Consider the following 9,466-nt stretch of genomic DNA (forward strand, 5'->3'; position numbering starts at 1 on the left):
AATACTTGAAGGTCTTAGGTCGTGAAAAATGCAGGGTTTCCGGCTTGTGATTCTTTGCAGTAATGGACTCATCCATTACTGTGGGAAATGGAGAGTTCATGTACACCGGTTTAAATTAAATGAACTTGGTCCATATCTTGCTTATGAAGCACGAAAAATTTATTTGTTTCCACTGGGGCGTGAACCCATGACATGTGCCATGGGAGATTAAGGCCACTACACTACAATGAATTTCATGTTATTATGTTGATTCTATATATTATATATACATACTACAAAACAGTATTTTTTCAATCCAAATGATTATAAATGGAATTTTTTTTTGATATTATAAATGAAGTTTTTTCTTTGCAGTACGGTTTAGTCAACAGATGTTATTAATATTTTTTTATGAAATTTATTTATACAATTAGTTGTATAAATATTTTATGTATCAAATTTTTTTAACATAATTTTTTCGTTAAAATGCATTATTTGTATAATTTTAGTTGGATTTTTGCACAGTGAAATAATTATTGATAATAAAATTTATAGAATTAAAAGATGATTATGAAACTTAGTGATATTTCGATTTTAATTTATAAGTATTATTATTATTATTAAATTATTTCACAGTTATTGCAAAATTGGAAGTGTTATGCTAGGTATTAAATAATTTCTATTAAGCCATCAGAATTGTGATATGTTCTAACTTAGTTTAATTGTAATTTCTTAGTGAAATGACATATGCATCTAGGAATGTTGTGGCATAACTCATCAATAAGGGTGAAAAACTGAATGGCAATAATTATGAAATTTGGACCATGAAAATTCAGTATGTCCTGGAAGAACAAGAGGTTCTTACGGTCCTGGATCATATTCTAACCAAACCAGAAAAATGTACAACTGAAAAGCACATTACTGACAATGCTGCATATGAGTCCTGGAAAAAGAAGAACTCCATTGCTCGTATTATATTGCTGAGCAGTATGGACAATGATGTGATGCGTGAGTTTAGACAATATGAGATTGCAACAGAGATGTGGCTTGCTTTGAAGCAAAACTTCGGTGGAACTTCGATTACAAAATTGAGACAACTCACCATTAAGTTTGACACTTACAAGAAGCGTCATAATCATAACATGCATTTGTTAAGTTGAATGATATCAAATATGATTAGTGAGTTGAAGGACGCTGGCCATGTTTTGACTGATGAACAACAACTTCAAGCAGTGATTCGTTCACTTCCTCATACATGGGAACACATGAAGATGAATCTGACCCACAACGAGAGTATTAAAACTCTCAACGATGCAGCAAGGCATCTGGAACTTGAGGAAGATCGTATTGAGGCATCAAAGCCTCAAGAAACTGAAACTGCTGTGCATTTGGCTGGTTCAAGCTCTCATGGTCAAAAGGGAAAACAATAGAAAAAGCATAAGGGGTAGGATCGTGGAAAGGGAAAGACTTCTCAGAACAATTCTAAGAAACATAATAAAGCCAAGATCAAATGTTTCAATTGTGGCAAGAAGGGTCACTATGCTCGTGAATGCAAAGAGCCCCGCAAGATACAAATTACAAAAAAACTTTCACATTTTTCATATATTTTCAGTTATGTTTTTATAGCTGATTCTCATCCTTTGTGGACTGTAGACTCAGGGGCAACATACCATGTAGCCAAAGATCGTGACTTGTTTGTGGATTTTCGTCGAATTCTGCAAGGTTCAAAATGGCTTTATGTAGGAAACAACTCTCGTGTATCAGTCAAGGGTATAGGCACATGCAAGTTGGATATGTGTGATGGTCGAACCCTCTTATATGATGTTCTCTTTGCACCTGACATTCGACGAAATCTTGTATCTGTTGTTCTTCTTATATTTGGATTTACTTTGAACATGTGTGGCACTAGTATTAAGTTGTATCTGGATGATGTGTGTTATGGTTATGGATATGTATCGAATGGTTTTATTATTTTGGATGTTATTAATATAATGACTTCTTCTAATATTCATTTTTCTTTAATTACATCATATGTTGATGAAAATGTTGATGTGAATGTATGACATATGAGATTAGGCCATATTGGACAACAACAAATTGATAGATTAGCCAAGGAAGGCATGTTAGACCAGATTGAAAGAGTTAGTCTACCAACATGTGAAAATTATTTAAAATGAAAAATTGCAAGAAAACCATTTGGAACAGGAACCAGATCTAAATTTCCATTGCAATTAATTCATTCAGACATTTGTGGACCAATGAATATGAGGGCACAACATGGAGGTAGATACTTTATCACCTTCATTGACGATTATACGCGATACAGTCACGTCTATTTGATCTCTCATAAATTTGAAGCTCTTGCATGTTTCACAAAATTTATAACCTTATGTGAAAATCAATTAGATAAAAAGGTTAAGGCCTTAAGAACGAATCGTGGTCGCGAATATTTGTCTGATGAGTTCAAACAAATGTGCGAAGAAAAAGAAATACTAAGGCAACTAACCATACCATATACTCCACAACAAAACGGAGTGCCTGAAAGGAGAAATCAGACTCTTTTGGAAATGGTTAGGTCAATGATGGCTCAAGCAAATCTGCTAATCAATTTTTAGGGTGATGCATTATTGATTGCTACCTATATTCTAAATCGTGTACCCTCTAAATCTGTTTCTTCAACTCCTTACGAACTTTGGACTAATAGAAAACCAGATCTTAGTAATCTGAGACCTTGGGGATGCGCTGCCTTTATTCATGATTCGTCTCATCAACATGGTAAATTGGGTCCACGAGGTAAAAAGAGTATATTTATACGATACTCCGAACATTCCAAAGGTTATGTGTTCATTGGTGAACAAGCGAGTGAGAGTAACAAAATTTGAGTCCCGAGATGTCATTTTCTTGGAAAATGAATTTCCAAGAAAGGGTGAGATAGGTCAAGAGTTTTCTCTATATGAAGTAGAGGAGCAAGATGATTTGATTGTTGCAAATTGTTTGGTGCATATTCCTGAACCTCCAACAGTATCTCATCCAAGTGGGAGCAAGTCAATAGATGATGCTGAGCCAAGTTCAGCACAATCACAAATTAGGCATAACAATCGTGCTAGAGTTCGTAAACGTCATTTTTCAATCGAAAATAAATCTTACATGATTGTCATGCAAGATGAAGAAGAGCCAAGAAATATTCGAAAGGCTTTCACTTGTCCTGCTAAAGATAAATGGATGAAAGTAATGGAAGAAGAAATTGAGTCAATGAGATCAAATAATGTTTGGGAATTAGTTGATCTCCCTGAAGGACGCAAGGCAATTAGGAACAAATGGGTTCTCAAGATTAAACGTCTAGCTGACGGCTCAATTGAGAGGTATATGACACATCTTGTTGCTAAGGGGTATACACAACAAGAAGGGATAGACTATGAAGAAACTTTCTCTCGTGTTGTAAGATTTACTTCTATACGATTGATAATAGCTATTGTTGCCAGTTTAGATTTGGAATTGCATCAAATGGATTTTAAAACTGCGTTTCTAAATGGCAATCTGGAAGAAGAGATATATATGGAACAACCTGTCGGTTTTGTTGTCGAAGGTCAAGAGCACAAAGTGTGCAAATTATTGAGATCCATTTATGGTCTCAAGCAATCTTCCAGACAATGGTACATTCAGTTTTATCAAGCAATCATATCATTTGATTTCAAAATGATTGATAAAGACCACTGTGTATGTCAAAAGATCCAAAGAAAAATTTGTGATTCTATCGCTTTATGTGGATGACATACTATTGGCTAGTAACAATAAAGAGTATGTGCAAATCATTAAAGAATGGTTATCCTCCAATTTTGATATAAAGGATATGGGTGAAGCAGCATACATTCTTGGAGTGAAGATTGAAAGAGATCGTTCCAAGAAGATGTTAGCTCTATCGCAAGAGCATTACATCAAGAAAGTACTTGAAAGTTCCATATGCAAAACTGTAAACCCATTGATACTCCTATAGCAAAAGGCAAAGGTCTTAGTTTAAGAATGTGTCAAAAGACTCCAGATAAAAAAGCACAAACAGAAAAAGTTCCTTACTCAAGTGCTGTTGGCAGCCTCATGTATGCTATGATGTGTACTAGACCGGATATCAGTTTCGCCGTTGGGTTGGTGAGTAGATATCAAGCCAATCCAGGACAGTCCCATTGGAAAACAGTAAAAAGAATACTTAGATATCTGAAAGGTATTGCAGATTATTCATTGTGTTTCCAAGGAGAAAATCTGCAACTCATGAGTTACGCAGATGCTGATTGGGGAGGAGATTTAGATGAAAGAAAATCTACCTCAGGCTATATTTTCTTACTTAGTAATGAAGCTATCTCTTGGAGTAGTAAGAAACAGAGTTGCATATCCTTATCCACAATGGAAGCTGAATTTGTAGCATTTTCAGCAGCAGTACAAGAAGCAGTTTGGCTTAAAAGATTTTTGAATCACTTGGGTTTCAGTGAGAATGAAACTAACTCAGTTTGGCTTATACAAAAGATCCCAAGTATCACTCAAAGACCAAACACATAGATACTAAGTATAACTTCGTTAGAGACATAGTAGGGAGAAAGCAAGTTTGTATGCAATACATATCTACACACAAAATGGTGGCAGATCCTTTTACAAAGGCAATACCTAGAGATGTGTTTATTGGCTATATTAAGTCTCTAGGGTTACGTAGATTGTAATTATACTGATTGAACAGTATATTATGTATATTTGTATTTGTGGGATAAATGCAATGAATGTTATTTTCTTATTCATTTATGTTATAATTGTTACAAATTATTTAATACCAATATATTTAGCATAACACACGAGATATAAAAATGAAAGGTATGTCAGACAGTTGATTGACCTTCTCACACAGGCAATAGCTTCTATGTCTTAGTAGAACATAGAAATGAGATTGATTTTAAGGTAGATATGATACAAAATGTGAGAGCAAGTGCTTAAAAATATATATATCGCCTTGATAGAGAATCAAGATGATGTCATATGAATATACTATTATGACCGAATGTGAAATACCCACTTTTCACCTTAACTATTTTATGCCAAATGGGAGTCCTGTTATTGGATTTATATGATAAGTAGAGTTGTGGACTCAAGTTAGATATTGTGTATATCTGAACTATCACTTGTACAGTATTGAATTTTAGTGTAGACATACGCTCCATAAGAAATGGAGAATAATACCGTAACATATGTGTCATACCATATGTGCAATTGACCAACAGGGTAACAGAAGATTTGATCTCTTATTCTTTGTTGTGTGAGACCCACGAGATCAAAAGGATCTCAGAGTACTCTTCGATTTTTTACTAAATACTTGAAGTTTCTTTTCAATTAGTTATTTTGGAATGTTGCCGATGATCATGTATGATGCGATCTAATGGAACATATCTGGATAACAATTGATTTGGAATGAAGAGATTCTAGATAAAAGAAAAAGATCATTTGAGTGTTATATTAGGTTATATTCACTGGTGCACCAATTATGTTTATGTAACATAATTGTGAATATATAAGTATGGTTGTATCAATAAATAAAAGAGATCCTATAATACTTAAAAAATGTAACTTGATGATCTGGGGTACTGCATATTTACTCTACTTAGATATTGTTATACATACCTAACAGTTGGATAACAACATATGCTCTCAAATTAAAATATGCTGGTCACGGCCTATTTCCTTGTATGAATTTTAACAGAGTTAAGAGATTACGTTATCTTAGTTTATAACGGGTATCCCATTTTGTGCGAGTGGGAGATGTTGGATTTATTTAATGGTACGCCCGTTATGGGAAATCCGAATCCAAAACCCAACCTGTTATGAAAAGGTGCAGACTCGTTATGAAGAGGTGCTGGCCCGTTATGAAGAGGTGCAGACCCATTATGAAGAGATGCATTGGTTTTTATATATACCCTATCCTTCTGTCTTGTTAGATAATCTGATAACGATAATAGTAACTGCCACTGTTTCGGAAAAAAGAAAAACACTCTGTTAATACTTGAAGGTCTTAGGTCGTGGAAAACGTAGGGCTTCCGGCTTCGGCTTGTGATTCCTTGCAGAACCAGTGATACTGCTACGCTCACAAGATCTGCTTCCGCATGAAGGTTAACGTAGTAATTTATAAGTTCTATCCGTTAATTAACACCAACCTTATTAAATTTCTGGGCATTTTAGATTTTACATTAATAACTACCAAAAGGTGTATAATATTAATCTAACAAACTAGTATTTTGTCCGTCGAGTCCAAAATTCAAACAAAAAATAAAAGAAAATCAAACTAAATATTTTGATCTTTACACAATATTTGCCTTTTTAAAATTTCTCTTTATTCAATAATGAAATAAAATATTTTGATCTTTACCTCTCCGTTGAATAGGAAGGTAATCAATATTTAATAAACAAACATGTTAATTACTTTTTTATTTTGTTGTAATCAATAAAAAAAGAAAAGAAAGAAATATTATCAATGAATTGCTTTTATAACAATATTCATATGAAGAAATTGTAACAAAAAAAATCAGTGTAGCGAGTGCTCAGCAAACTAAATTATACAGACTACAACACAATAAATGTCAATACATTGTCACATAAAATCACAATTATAATTTTTTAGTTTATCTTAACTGTTTAAAATCCAGCTAATTAAATTACAGCGTTGGTTGATTATAACATCTCATAATGACTCCCGAGTTATATTGTTCTGATAGCAAATGGCAACATCTAGATGGTTGTGGGTTCGAATTACGAACAAAGAGTCTTTTAGAGATTTTAAATGAAAGTTGCAAGCGGCTGGACATCCAACTTTCTATTCCAAAAAAAGTACAATGATTCCAAATTATAATCTCAGATATAATACTAAGGACATAATGATAGATTTTGAATATTATATAACACAGTACAACGTACATATGACATATGTCAAAAACATTTAATAATGATACTCGAGCATATCATGTTCATTCAAACTATGCAGACATTATTGTTGTGGTAAATTAACAAATATGTTAGTCTCTTAAAGAATTAGATAGTATATATCTCTTAAAATATAGCTTTGGATGTAGTGGTTAAGGCAATGTATTTCTTACGTGAGATTACATGTTTTTTATACGATTTGTGAATATTTAAAAGTATATGACTTGACTTTATTTTTATTTAAAAAAAAAAATTACCTAGATATTTTAAATTTTACTTGGTCATTATATAGAAGCTGAATATGCTTACTTGTATAGAGATTGGATGAGGTAGACAGCAAAAGGAAAAAAGAGAACATGCACTATATATATATATGTCTTTTTCTTACAAACAAAAATACATGCATCATAATTTAGGGGAAAACAACATAAATTCAAAAGTACTGCTGAAGCATGCTGGGATAGAGATTTTCACTTGACCAACTTGGCAATAATTATCATTTTTTATTATACTAGCAACCGACTTGTTATTATAAGTGCTAAAATTAAGTTTACTGGCCATAATAAAAACAATTAATGTCAATGTCTCATGAAATATTGACAATGTAATCGCATGGGACCTCCCTAACCGCTTTAACGCGGGAAGCTTTCCATAAATTTTAAGCCGTTAGATTTGCTTCAAAATTTGCACTCGCCACTGATGATCATTTTCATTTCTCTTTTCCCCTCGAACTTTTGCAGAAACAAAATACTTACAGCTAAATGTGCAGCGGGTCACTTATAATAGGATAATATAGGTCGAAATTGGTTAGTCGCACGGTCCATACACCCAAGAAACACAGAAACTTAATGCTCTTATCGTGTCGATTTGTGCGGCTTGATGTGACGATCGGACGGTTGATAATTGATATTACATTTTGAAAAGTTCCCTGCTGCATGGACCCTTGTCTGACCGTACGCCATACATTTTATAATGGCAAATGCTGTGTTTTGAAGAGATATTGGTTGGGGCCATCAGAGATCAGACTGTCTTTTGGTCCGTCCCATCATTCATGCGGTCTGACAATATGCACATCTAATCCCTAATTATTTTAATTTTTAGAAATTAAAAACTCAATATGTCCAAAATAATATTGATTATTTTTTTCGTAGAAATTAATGATACGGTCACAAACTCACAATGAGAATATGCCAATGAGACTGATCCTGATAATTTTATAAGTTGGAGTGTATCTTAAGCTGCTACAGTAAGTCTCAAAAGAATTGGGACCGAATCATTTATTTGGTTTCCGTTGAAACTGTGAAATTCGCGAGATCTCTCATCTTCTTCATTTTCTACCAGCACACGCTTTATGGTCCATATTTACTACCAGCAGGACCAAACTCAATCCGGTGCCTATTAAAAATTGGGGTCTGCTTTAAGATTCGTGCAAGGTTAATAAGAACGATGTGGATTTAGTAATTGAACAAGCAGTTCTGGGGTTGATCCGAATCCTAGAAACTAGATAATTAATATTGTTCCATCTATTTTTTAAGAAAAAAAAAAAAACTAATCTTAATTCCAACAAATAAAATTTAGTTTCTAAAAAGAAAAAAAAAGTTTAATCCGCCTATATTGTCGATTTTTTTTCTTAATTAGTAGAACTTCAATCCGGATTCAAAATTCTGTAAAACTAACAACTGAATTTCAACATATATATGGACGGATTGGACTTAAGTTTAATGTTTGTCAAATATATAAACAAACTCATGTTCTTTTAACGAAAGAGGATATTAACAGGGGTTGGTAAAGAGACTTAGGTTGTCTTTTTTGTGGTGAACCAAAAACAGTTGATCATTTATTTTTACAGTGTTTTTTTGTTATAATAATTTGGAACTGGATTACTAAGTATAACAATTTTGATTTTAATATTAGCACTATGAAGGAGCTTTAGTTTATTGATGCTTTAATACCATTAAAAGATAGGCTATTAATAGAATTAGTAAGAGGAGCAGTTTTGTGGACTTTAAAGTAAAATAAGTTGTGTTTTCAAAGGATTAAAGTAAAATCTAGAGCAATTTTGGGTGACTTCAAATTTCAAAAGATAATGAGTTTTTTCTTAAATTGTTGTTAGTACTTCTTACTGATGTGTTTCATATTCTTGTTTTTTGTGATGATTTAATTGCATAGGAGGAGGCAATGGATATGACAGTGCAGGAGCACAGAGTCCCTCTGCTTATAGATGGGTCCAACACAAGGGAGGATTGTGAAATATGATAATTGGGTGCAGTCTTTTCATAATAGTTTAGGAGGTATTTTCCTTTAGTGTTGTTTTCTTAACTAGATGGACCATTGGATGTTGTTTTTGTCTCTATGCTTTTGGTTATATGCTTTGTTGCTGTAGGTTGGTTTAAGCAAGTAACATTGTAGTTGCTTGTTCTCAGACATGATCGGTGAAATGGACCATTTTGCTTTGAGAAATTGATGGAATAGTCTAGTGTATTGAAATGGACCGGCCGATCCAGAATTGGACCGGACCGCGGCTAGAAATGGGTCTAGC

The sequence above is a fragment of the Carex rostrata genome, chromosome 17 (genome assembly GCF_964058835.1).
Source record: "Carex rostrata chromosome 17, lpCarRost1.2, whole genome shotgun sequence".
In the NCBI taxonomy this organism is placed as follows: domain Eukaryota; kingdom Viridiplantae; phylum Streptophyta; class Magnoliopsida; order Poales; family Cyperaceae; genus Carex; species Carex rostrata.